Source organism: Saccostrea echinata, unplaced genomic scaffold (assembly GCF_033153115.1).
Source record: "Saccostrea echinata isolate AGI-Se365-2 ecotype Australia unplaced genomic scaffold, CSIRO_AGI_Sech_v1 ptg000028l, whole genome shotgun sequence".
Classification (NCBI taxonomy): domain Eukaryota; kingdom Metazoa; phylum Mollusca; class Bivalvia; order Ostreida; family Ostreidae; genus Saccostrea; species Saccostrea echinata.
In genome coordinates, this window is record NW_026889777.1 from 6,320,461 (window position 1) to 6,332,854 (window position 12,394).

The window sequence follows — 12,394 nt, forward strand, 5'->3', positions numbered from 1 at the left end:
TATATTTTTAAAGTATTATCAATGTTTATAATATCCTATATCTAAGACCTGCGGTTTTTAGTTTTTCAATTAAGTATTTGAACCAAATATTCTTCATTATTGTTATTTTATTTTTATTTTTTTTGGATTACAATCATAACTTAAGTTATATCAATCTATATGCCAGAGAAGTTGCCATCAGTACACACGATACCTTTCATTAAAATACCTCTGAAAATGGGTATAGTGAATGCAGCTGATTTGATCATATGGTCTTTTCAAATGAACATAACATTTTTTAAATTCAAAAAGTAGATAATATATTCCGGGAAAATTTCGCTCAATTATAGCTCTTTTTACATTAGTAAAAACATGGCAACATGACAGTTCAACCACTATCTGTATATATGTGAATTACCAGAAGCTTATGCTTATTTTGACTGTAGAAAAAATGTCAATTTAGGAATTGATTTCAGCATATCTTAGGAAGTATATGGAAATTCGGAATGAACCTTGGTAGTTACTGAGATGTGTTATTTAAATTTACATTTGCTGTGTTTTTCTACTAAGCCAACTGTGAAATTAATTTCAAATTAAAGTCATTTTTGTGGATACTCACGAGTAGAAATATACACGTTGAAACTTGCGCTAAAGTGACGTCACAATGAGGCTACAGAGCCGTAAATAAAAACGTAACGATATAGGGCAGCAAGAAATTCAAATATTGAGTATATTAGTGCGCTTCATGAAATATACCCACGTGACAAGTCTGTGTGATTTACACATCAATAACTCACACAAAACTTAAAAAAAAACATTCCTTTAGTAAACAGATATAAATGGAAAGTTTAACTTTAAATCATTTGATTTATTAGTATTTCATTGGCGTAACGTGGGTATCCTAATCTGAGAAGCTCCACACTTTTTTTATACCTCAGTTTTGTCAATTGAATTAAATCGATCCAAAGGTCTGTGTCTTTGACCAGAATGTATATGTTCTTTTAAAAAGTGAAACATTAATATTTTAACTATCATTATAGACAATGTTATAATCTAGTTCATGTCAAAACATTTTGGAAATCATTGATATAATCATTGTCATGCAATTCCTATTATTTAACCTGTATACTTCATTTTAAGAAAGACAAATATTGGTTTAAGAATCACTTTGTCAAAGGTCAAAGGTCAACGGTAATGGCTGAGATTACCAATTTGTTTATTCTGATACAAAAATATATTAAGTATTTTAATTTACAACCTTAATATCAAATATGTAGATAAACAATGGTTTTTGAGAAATCATGTATTGATGCAAACATGTTTATGCAAGTATGAGGGATAAAATTACTAATGGAATTTAACTCACATTGTATTTCTTTTTTTTAATAAAAATGCTTGGATGCTCAAAACATGAGCAGGGAAAATTGTGATATGTGAACATATGCACATTTTATCCTTTGTTTGGGCAAAATATTAGGTATAGGTATACTTTGCAAAATGATTATATCAGGTGATGTACACGTACAGTGGCTGCAACGTTATTGTTGACAACTTACACGAACGATCACGTTACACGAACGATTCCGCACGATTAACGCACGATAAAATCTTTTACACGAACGATCCTTCACGCACACGATTCTACACGTTACACGATCTTACACGATTGCTAACGCAAACGCACGATTCTTCACGTAGAATAGTTCAAGTTCTTTAGGAATGGATATTTTCAAAACGAAATAAGGCTTAATACTTATTGTAGATTTCAAATAATTATTGATATTATTTCATTGATTTTGAAAAATGAAAAAAAAAATAGAAATGGATATTTCTGGAACTAAATACATATAAAACTTATTAATTATCTTCGATTACAAATAATTATGTACGTAATTCTCCGACTTAAGAAAACTGGTTTTTTTTTCTCGTTCTATCAGTAGATGTACATGTAGGTGGACCATGAGTTTTGATTGAATTGGATTTCATAATATGCAGAAAGGGATAAGTTTGAAAAAAATGGCATGAAAATGAATTGAATTATAAGTTATTTCCATGTTTCCATTTGTGAATCTCTCAAGTCAACAATTATTTTACAAATCATTTATTTGCAAAAATTATAAAAATAATTAAAAGTAAGCTCCAGAGATAAACACTGATAAACGAAACCCCGACAATCATGTCGCGTACATGTACATTCGCCGACTATATATTTGTGTAAGCATTGAGAATTGTTTATTTATTTATTTGTAAAAATATCAATTTTTGATCTATTGATTTTAAAAATATCTTGACCATAATTAGCAGTAAACATAATCAACATCAGAGAAAAAATCTTTAAACATATAAGTACGGTTTATCACAAAAAATCACGCTATTTGACGAGAACACAATATTGTACGACTTACTATATTGCTTATTTCCAAGCGATAATTAGTTCGTTCTGTTTTCAATTATGTAACTCGCGCTTCATTTATTTTATTTGGATTAAAAAAAAAAACAGACAAGCGAAATGCTTGTATAACAAATAACATTCCGATAAAAACTTACAAAACGAAGTTTACACGTTTCTTAACGCACGATCACGCACGATTAAAACCGCAAACGATTGAGTCTGATACACGCACGATCTCGCACGTTACACGAACGATCACGCACGTTACACGAACGATTCTACACGATTGGTTTGTCAACAATAACGTTGCAGCCACTGTATATACAATTTCTTGAAACAATCTGATAGGCTTAAGAAGTAAATGACTATAGCTTTCTAGGGTTTGAGTGAAACAATATATGGCTTAAAAATGAAACAAAGATATGCATTAGTAACATGTGCTGATATTTGATTGGCTGATTGGTTAATATTTTGATGACTTTGACTTCTCAAATATTTCATGAAATGCATTTAAATTCTAAATGTAAGTATATTATTATACTATAAGTTGATATACTACAGATATAGTATATGAGATTTTTTTAACAAACAACATGCATGGTTAGTTAATGGTCATTGTTTCTTTAAAATAAGATTAAGAATATAGGTAACGTGTCTGTGCACAAGGTATAGTGGGACATGCACTGAATTTTGATCAGCAAAACCTTGAATGACTCTAATATTCTTAGTTTCTTAAATTTTTTGGCATAACAAAACATAATTCTTTCTGACCTTAAATATTTCTTCCGATTTAATTTCGTATATGTTGGACACTTCCGGTGCTTCATATCCCTCGCTCTCCCAGTATTTCTTTCTTTCCGACAATTTCTTCTCAGTAGAAATTTCAATAACAACATCAAAGCAGGTCTATTTCACATCAGGTAATAAAAATGAGAAGTACCATTCAATTAATAAACTAAATATACTGGTGTGTCGTAAGAATTTATCATGATACTAAAAAATTAAATGTTACAAGCTTCTAATCAACAATTATTATATTTTTATGAGATTTTGTTATTTTACAAGATTTTGGTTTTAATGTTATTTTAGATAGCATCAGTATTTAGTAATGATGGACGTCTTACCCCAGTGTCCCATTTAGTCATAACAAAGAAGTGGACGTTTTTGGTTCCACGTCGGGTCTGGTTAATTGTATCCACCACCTTCTGAAGCTGTTGCTCTGCAATCTTTTTCTTTGTTACGGCGTAACTGCAAGGGTACAATTATAACTCTTATATTTCACTTAATTGAAAAATAATAATAGTTGTTTAAATGAGAACATTTTTTTTCATATATTTGTTCTAGAACAAAGTAATTAATTTAGGGATTCCAACTTCATACAACATAACTAAATACATTTTTTATGTACATATTTTTTTCTGACATGGCATATAAGGTGAGATTCGTGAGTAAGTGAAAGTGTATTTTAGAATGCTCTGATTGACAGCATATGTACATGTATAAATTTTAACATGAAAGTGTATGATCACATGAGTAGGAGTGAAGAATATGATTTTCATCAGGTACGGTTTATTTCTCTCAGGGCAATAAAAAAAGATATGATAGTTTTGAATTTATTTCTTACTCATATTGGCTAAAATTTTGGAATAAAGTTTTACTTGTATTTTTGAAAGTAAAGACAAAAGAGTCACAAATTGTAACTAGAAAATTTTAAAGCATTACATGCATCTTCTTTCTGATTATCAATGCATAAAGAAAGAAAAAAATAGATAGAAACAAGGAAGATCCATTGAATAGCGCATACGATCCAATTTTTTTTTTCATTAAAAATAAATATAATACATATAATCAATCTGTAAGATGACTGATTTAACCAATTAAACTGGTATGCATAATGAATAAAATGGTTTTTGTAAAGTGTATGATGTTTACTTGATTCAAAAATGAGTGCAATTTTGGTCTTGCATTTTACATACAGGTAAAGTAAAATAAGTAGTAAAAATAAAAAAAGAAATTTAAATCCATGTGAATCTTCTTTCTCTCTGGAAATAATAGTATTTTATAAGTATTGAACATAGATACAAAAAAGTGCATATTGAATAAACAATTCTCACAAATGGTTTAAATCTTAAAAATTCAAATAAATAGACCGTATATGAAATATACTTTTATGTCAATTTTGGTAAGGTAATAGTCAGCCTTAAGCAATCAAATGAATGTCTGGTGAAAGGAAAAGGGGGTTGCAAATTAATGATAAAACAACAAATTGAGAAAATGAAACATAAATTGCATGGTAAAAATAGTAATACATTATATGCACGTTTGGTATGAATGACCCGAATTATAATGATCCGGATCACTCTCTACCATCGGCTCATACATTCACCTCTGTCGTTGGCTCGCGTATATCACAGTGATAAGCACGAGAAATAGTGCGTTTGTTTTTAATTCATTATAATTAAATGTCTGAGCTAATGATGGTCCTTAAAGATAGATATTTACTAAATGAATATAAAACTCTTAGTTTAATTTGAAATAATCTTTGAATTGTTATGTTTTTTACGTTACGTCAAAAATCTTGACGCGAGCCCATTGCAGAGGTGTCTGAGAGAGGAACGAACAACAACTCTGCATAGGAGATTGGATCCGGATATGCTTTAATTATAAATTATTTTTGGAAAATTCAAAGAACATTGGTATGAAATGTATAAGTGAGAAATGTGCATAAATAAATATGTATAAATAAAAAAAGACGATCTTTTCATTGTAAATTCATTTTCAAAAGTAATTTCCGGATTAAGTTATACATAAGTTTAAGTTTCTGTTTCAAATTAAATATCTTGTAAAAAAAAAATTAAAAAAAAAATTGGACATGTAATGTAGTTAGCCTGTGTGTTTCTAATAGGGATCCAACTGTCTGGGAAGACTTTGAGAGAAACGTTACCTAGATACAAACATGTCTTTGGAAGAAAATTCCGTTGTTAAAAACAACACTAGATTTATTATTCCGATGAGGTATACTAATTACATTATCCATGTATATTCATATTAATGAAGATATATTGTACGTCATATGGATATTAAAACAAAAAATTCCTTTCATATAATATTTGCAATAATAATAATGATAAAAATTCTTAAATAACATAATTATATAACTTGTCGTATGCAAATTATTGCCTTTGTGTGAAATCTTGGATTAAATTAGATTTCGGTATTATGTATGTTCATGAAGTTCAAAACGTTTCAGATAGCTTGTTCTCCTTCCATGAAGGTCCCTGAAATCAGAAAGTATATTGTTAATTTTAAATATATAAGAAAATGGTATTGTTTTGAGCTTTGCATTCTATAGAGATTTGTATTCTATTTTTATTCGATAACCCTTCACTTTAATAAACATGTCACTTAGACAAGGGAAGACGTTTGGAAAGAACTAAGGAAGGGAATAGCTGCAATGCAGGAAAATGTTATAACTTTTATTAGTCTCCTACCGGAGGGTATTACAAGTTTCTTTTTCGAATGTCCGTTTTTCTGTCCTTCTGTCTGTCTGTCAGTCTGTTACACTTGATTTTTCCAAAAAAAAATTTCTATAAGTTTCCATATATTGAGCTGATTATTTTAAAGTGTTTCTATCTTGATGAGTTATGATTCCATTTCATATTCCCTTCCTTTTTGATAATGTTTAACGGAACGACGGCTTTTTTTCTCTCATGTAATGGGAAACAGATTACACTAAGCGATAGGGGGCTAGTATTAGTTGTACAATACCCCCAGAATACAGTTGGAATTCCCATGGATACCAATTGCGTCCCCTTATTAGCATACCTATTTTTTCATTCACATGAAGCAGAATTAATTCAAAATCTTATGCATGAGAAAAAGAAAACTCTTGTTGTGGCCTTCAACTCGACATATTATCACTCAACAATAATTATTTTCATTCATATGTTGACACGATATATCCCAGTGTGCTTGAAATAAAAGATACTACAGAGTCTGACACATCTGTTTCATATTTGGATATTTTTCTAGAAAAAGATATTAATGGTAATATAACAGCAAAACTTGATGAAAAACGTGATGAATTTAACCTATCAATCGTCAACTTCCCTTACTTATGCAGCAATATACCCGCGTCACCTGCATATGGGGTTTATATCTCTCAGTTGATTCGAAACGCAAGAGCATGCTCTACATATGAACAATTTCTAAAACAAGGTAAGTTGTGCCAAACAAGTTGAAGAAACAAGAATATCAAGAGTCTCGTTTAAAATCATCATTTCGTAAGTTCTATGGTTGGTACAATGACCTTGTCGGCAAATACAATCAATCATTAAGTCAAATGCTGACTGCGGTTTTTCATACTAATTGTTAAACCATTATTTACCCAATGAATTGTCGACAGATTTTTCAGTAACTTCCTGATCATGACAAGGAGCACAGGGCGGGTGTGACCGGTCGGCAGGGTACGCCCACTCCTCATGGCAATTGATTCTACCTCCGATGTTTTCGAGGTCCGCATTTGCTCTGCTCCTGATTTGTATTGTTTGAATGGACCTTTGAGCTTGAATACTGTTCGTTATCTCCAAATATTTCATTGTTCATTTTTTTAGATGCTGCAGTCGACCAATTATGATGTCCTGTTCAAACGAGATAATCGACATTTAATCCTTTATGAGCTGAATCAAAATATTTTTTTCTGTTTTTCTTTCAACTTTAAGGCTATTTAAATGCGCTATCCATTAAAATGGCCTCAGGTGGTGTTCATAACTATAATTTACTTCACAACTTGTCGGAAATCTGTTGGCAGGCTGATTTTTTTCAATAAACAACAGATACAGGTATATCCTTTTCTTCACATGCATAAGCATACATTTTAATGAAGTTCCCGTTTATGACGTGTTTTGCTTTTCTTACTTCATTTTCTTTAACTGAATAAACAATTTTGTCATTGAAAATTCGTAAATGCATATTGATTGTCATGTAAAAATTTGAAAAAAAAACAAAACAAAACAAACTTTTAAATTGTTCCATTGATATATATTGATAGCAAAGCAAACACAAACATGCACAATCTTTAGAGTTTGGATCAGGTCCCTGATGTAGCAAGCGTCCCCTGTGGACAAGTTACTCCGTCATGAGCCCTTTGCTTTGATCTTGTAAACGGAGTAAGCTATTGACAATTCAGTATAAAAATAATGACCTAACAATTTGTGTTAAATGAGTCTGTCAAATATTTCGACCTAAAACAGGTTTTAATTGTATAAAAGGTATTTGTATTGATAATCAAATTTACAAAATATTTACTTAAGCGAGATTGCTGACACCCTTGTGACCTTAACATATTTTTCAGTAGCCTGTATCAGCTTGGAAATTGTTCGTAAGCTGAACATTCACCTGCATATCGGATCAATTAGAAGATATATGCAGGTGACAATGATATATTGCTACATAAACAAAGGAATTTGACATTGAAAAAGTTGGCCATCACATTTATCATGAAATTTAATTTAGTTTTAAGTTTGATATCATTGTATTTTTATAGTAAAACATCCAAAATGAAAAGAATGTGCCAAAATCTCTCATGTCTTTTATTTCCGGATATAACAAAACAACGTATGAATGAAAATAAAAATTGTCAATGGAAAAAAAGATGCATTTTGATATTGAATTGAAGGCCACAGAAGGGGCTTTCTTCTTTTATGTAGGAGTTTATGAAGAAATTATGTTCATAAGAATTAATTTAGATAAATAGAAAATAGAAAATTAAAAAATAACCAAAAAAAAAAGGGAATTCTCACAGGTTATTGCAAGACCTGATCTTCAAAGACTACTTTTAGATTTTCAATAAGGAACCCAAATATCATTTTACTTTTAACTTCAGAGTACCTTGATATATGAAATTGCGATTTTTTATCTTTATCGAAGAAACAGTTTTCTATGATCATATTAAAAAACCTTTTGTTTATTTAACGTGACGTACATTGTATTGAAATGCACTCGTAAATTTTCATATTTTTCCATTGGTCAGCTATAAAATGCTTTCATTTATTAAAAAAAAACATTCTCAATCCATATACAAGTATATGTACTCTGAAGTTGATTTAAAAAGACGCTGAAATTCCTAATAGACACATCTATGTTGGAATTCCAAAGAGTGGCTAACTCTGCCCCTTTATTTATATTTTTATAAAGCAGAATGTATTTTTAAAACTTCTAAATGGGAAGAAAAGAATTCTTGTTGTACATGTACTTTTCTACTCAACATTTAGACACTAACGACGAAATTTTATATCAACATTTGTTAATTTCATTCATATGTTTACTCGGCTAATTCAAGTGAGATGGAAATAAGAGAAACCACATAGTCTGTCTCATCTATTTCTGAATGTTAACTAATTATAGATGTTAATGACCATCTAATAACTAAACTACAAATCTATGAGAAACGGTATGTCTTTAGCCTTTCCGTCGTCAACCTTCTCTATTTATTTAGTATATATACCGCTTGCACTTGCATAAGTGTTTATTCTACGTGTAAGAGCATGTTCTGAGCACTTTCAATTTTGAAATCAAAGTATGCTTCTGACAAATACGTTGATGTTAAAAGACGTTCCATTATTCCGTTAAAAGTCAGCATTTCGTAAATTATACATCTATTATGACCTTGCTTGTAATTGCGACCTATCATTGGATCCTATCTGACTGATATGTTTCATATCAACTATTTACCTACTGATTTTATATAAATTTTGTATCCGGAAAATTACATTTATCAATCTATGATCAATTCTGAAGGTTCATGGCGTGTGTTACCAGTCGACAGGGGATTTTATTTTCCTGGTTACCTTATCCTACTTCTAGTATTTCCAAAGACCCGTTTTTAGCCGGATCAAGATTTGTACTCATAGCAGCATTTATTAATTTAATCATTTCTCGTCGTCTTCATCTTTTTATTCAAAGAAGTGTAGTGCAGTTGATAGTGTTATGATGTTTAAGTTTGTAAATAACCTAAATATTATGTTTAAAGTTCTTTTGCAACATTTAATTTTTATATATATAAAATAGAAAACACCGGGGAAGTTCATAATAACACTTTAAATTCTAGAGGACTGATGTGAGGGGAGGGTACAAATTCTTAACTTAAACAAAGGACAGCATATGTAGCTCTTTTCCTAAAGAAAGTTCTGCAAAGCTTAATTCCTCAAACATTGAAAAAATAATTGCACACAAATTCACTAGAATGGTTCATGCCTTAAAATGGCTAACATTTAACTACAATCAAGGTATTGTTTTCCTTAATTTCCAATGAAAGTACCTCTGGTTTCGTCAAAGCTTGATTCAATTTTGAATTGTATATCCTAAATTGCTGAACCTTATATTTAGTATTTTTATTAATATTGTCTGATATATGCATATAAGAGTTTTATTTTGTAGATACATGATTGTAAATATCCTTAATGTAAAGGAGAAATATTTCTCGGTCATCATGTACTTTGCTAATAAATAACGCAGTTAACACTGCAATTACAAGTAGAAGTGATGGATCAGTGCACAGAATAACCTCAAATTTGATACATATTTAAAGCCCATCTAAAGACAGTTATTTGTAATTTAAATATGAAAATATTTTTGGCTAATTCTTTTCATAAAGTAAAGTTAAGAGATCTGAACTTCCTTTATCTTTCTACGCACGATCTCATGAAATGTTGTCTCACATCTCATTCTTTTTATAGCTGAATATTGTTATCAGTTAATTCTATTATAATACTTATGGAATATGAATTGAAAAGTGTAGCTTAAGAGATAAATAAAGTTATAATTGTTTTTACTTTAAAACGCTTTTTTCAGAATGTTTGAAGTGCACTCAAATACCTTGGATACTGTATGCCTACAAACATGTAATGTAAATATTGGTTATATTCTTTCAGTTATTCACCACTTGATGCTTCGAATATTATTCTTGTATGCCTACAAACATGTAATGTAAATATTGGTTATATTCTTACAGTTATCTACCACTTGATGCTTCGAATATTATTCTTCTTATCCCAACAAAGCTTATCAATTGTATTGTACAAAAACTTATTTATACACTTGAAGTTGAAGTCACATATTCTTTGTCTAATACCTTGCAGGTATAGACTGATTCAATGTATAAATTGAAGGCGGAGGAAAATACAAACTCACTTGAAAAAGGCAATAATGAAAAAGGCTGAAGAAAACAAACAGTGATCGATCTAACAAAAACCACAAACTACACGAATCCGTATACAGGACATAAATACGGACCCAAGAAAATTCCAGAGTTGGGATCAGTTGCCTAGGAGGAGTAAGCATCCCCTGAAATTGACCTGTCTTGGGTCATTATCTTGAATATATATATATATATATATATATATATATATATATATATATATATATATATATATATATATATATATATATATATATATATATATATATATATATATATATATATATATTTGTAGTATAATGACCTTTATCTGTAGGTTTCGTTGCAAAGGTATTATTAAAGTTTCTTCAGGATGCTAATACAAAATTGTTTCGTTGATAAATTTTAATTCGTCTTCTTAAATTATTTCAATGCTAATATATTGACAGCGGTAAATTTTCTTTCAACCCTTGCTCTTTGATACAGAAAATTGATTAAAATGAAAGGAGAAGGATAAGTTTCTTACATTATAAGGTTTCTAGGAGGTATCTATCAAAATGATATGAAAACATCATAGCGTTTTCAAAATTTAATCGCACATTAAAAGATTTGAGTCAATGATGAATAAACAATATGATAAAATATTTTTATCCATTGACTAAGCTAAATCCCACACCTTGTCTATTGCAACGCAAACTTCAGTTCATTTGACTCGGGGTTGGCAATGTTTTACAATATTTTATGAATAGTAAACATTTGCGAGATAAACGAAATAAACATAACACACTAAACTGAATTATAAAACAAATGAATGATTGATAAACGTAATAAACATTACACACAAAGGAGCCCAAATTAAATTCTTTACATTACAATAGATCGAAATAAGAAACATTTGAATACATAATTTACATACATGTCCGAATCCTTCAGATCACTAGTACTTTATTGTCTTGGATTTTTTTATCTGGGGAAATATGGCAGATACCCTTTATCGAAGAAAGGGTAGATAAACTCAATATGTACACCTTTATATGATTTCTTCTTCAAAGCGTGGCCCGCGTGGCGCAGTGGTCAGAGCGTCTGCTCTAGAGTCGCGAAATAAGGAGTTGATCCTTACGTCGCGGGTTCGAATCCCACTGTGGGACGTGGAGACCGGTCCTTCGGATGAGACCGTATAAACCGAGGTCCCGTGTTGCAGTAGGTGCTGGCACGAAAAAGATCCCTCACTGCTCAATGGCCGTAAGTGCCGAGTATAGGACAAAATTTGCAGCTCTCCACCGGCAAATGGTGGCGTCTCCATATGAGTGAAATATTCTCGAGAGGGACGTTAAACAACAAACAATCAATCAATCAATCATCTTCTTCAAAGCCATACAAACCTTTCACTTTCATTATTGTTTAAATCTTTCTTAAATCAAATGCATTTTTAAGACGTGTAAATTCCAAACAGACATCATTTAAATATTACTGTCCAGTCCTGTTTAAAAGAATTGTGGAAAAACTTGGACCATCGTGTGCTTCACTATGCATATTGGGATGAATTGCTCTCAGAAATTTGGGTATATTATTAATCGTGTACACGTACCTTTTAAAATTGTGCTTCTGTCCAACAGTTTGTTATACAAAATAATTTTTATCATCTTAATGCAATTAAGGCAGATCATATTCCCCCTTTCCAGATCATGATTTTATTCAACTTTGAATTCTTTAAAAATGTTCTCTATATATTTTAATTTTTATTTCCAAATGTTTCTATTTCAAAAGAGCAATTCAAGGTCAATATCAAACTGCAAACATGTGCTGAAAAGATTTTTTGCTAAATGTGCAATTTTCTAATAAGAATA

At 30.4% G+C, this 12,394-nt stretch overlaps 1 long non-coding RNA gene across 1 annotated transcript in view; it reads left to right on the forward strand.

Annotated features, from left to right (window-relative positions):
- LOC133194072 (uncharacterized) overlaps nucleotides 1–12,394 on the forward strand; it is a 110,714-nt gene that overhangs the window by 59,919 nt on the left and 38,401 nt on the right. The gene's annotated exons all lie outside the window — the stretch shown is intronic.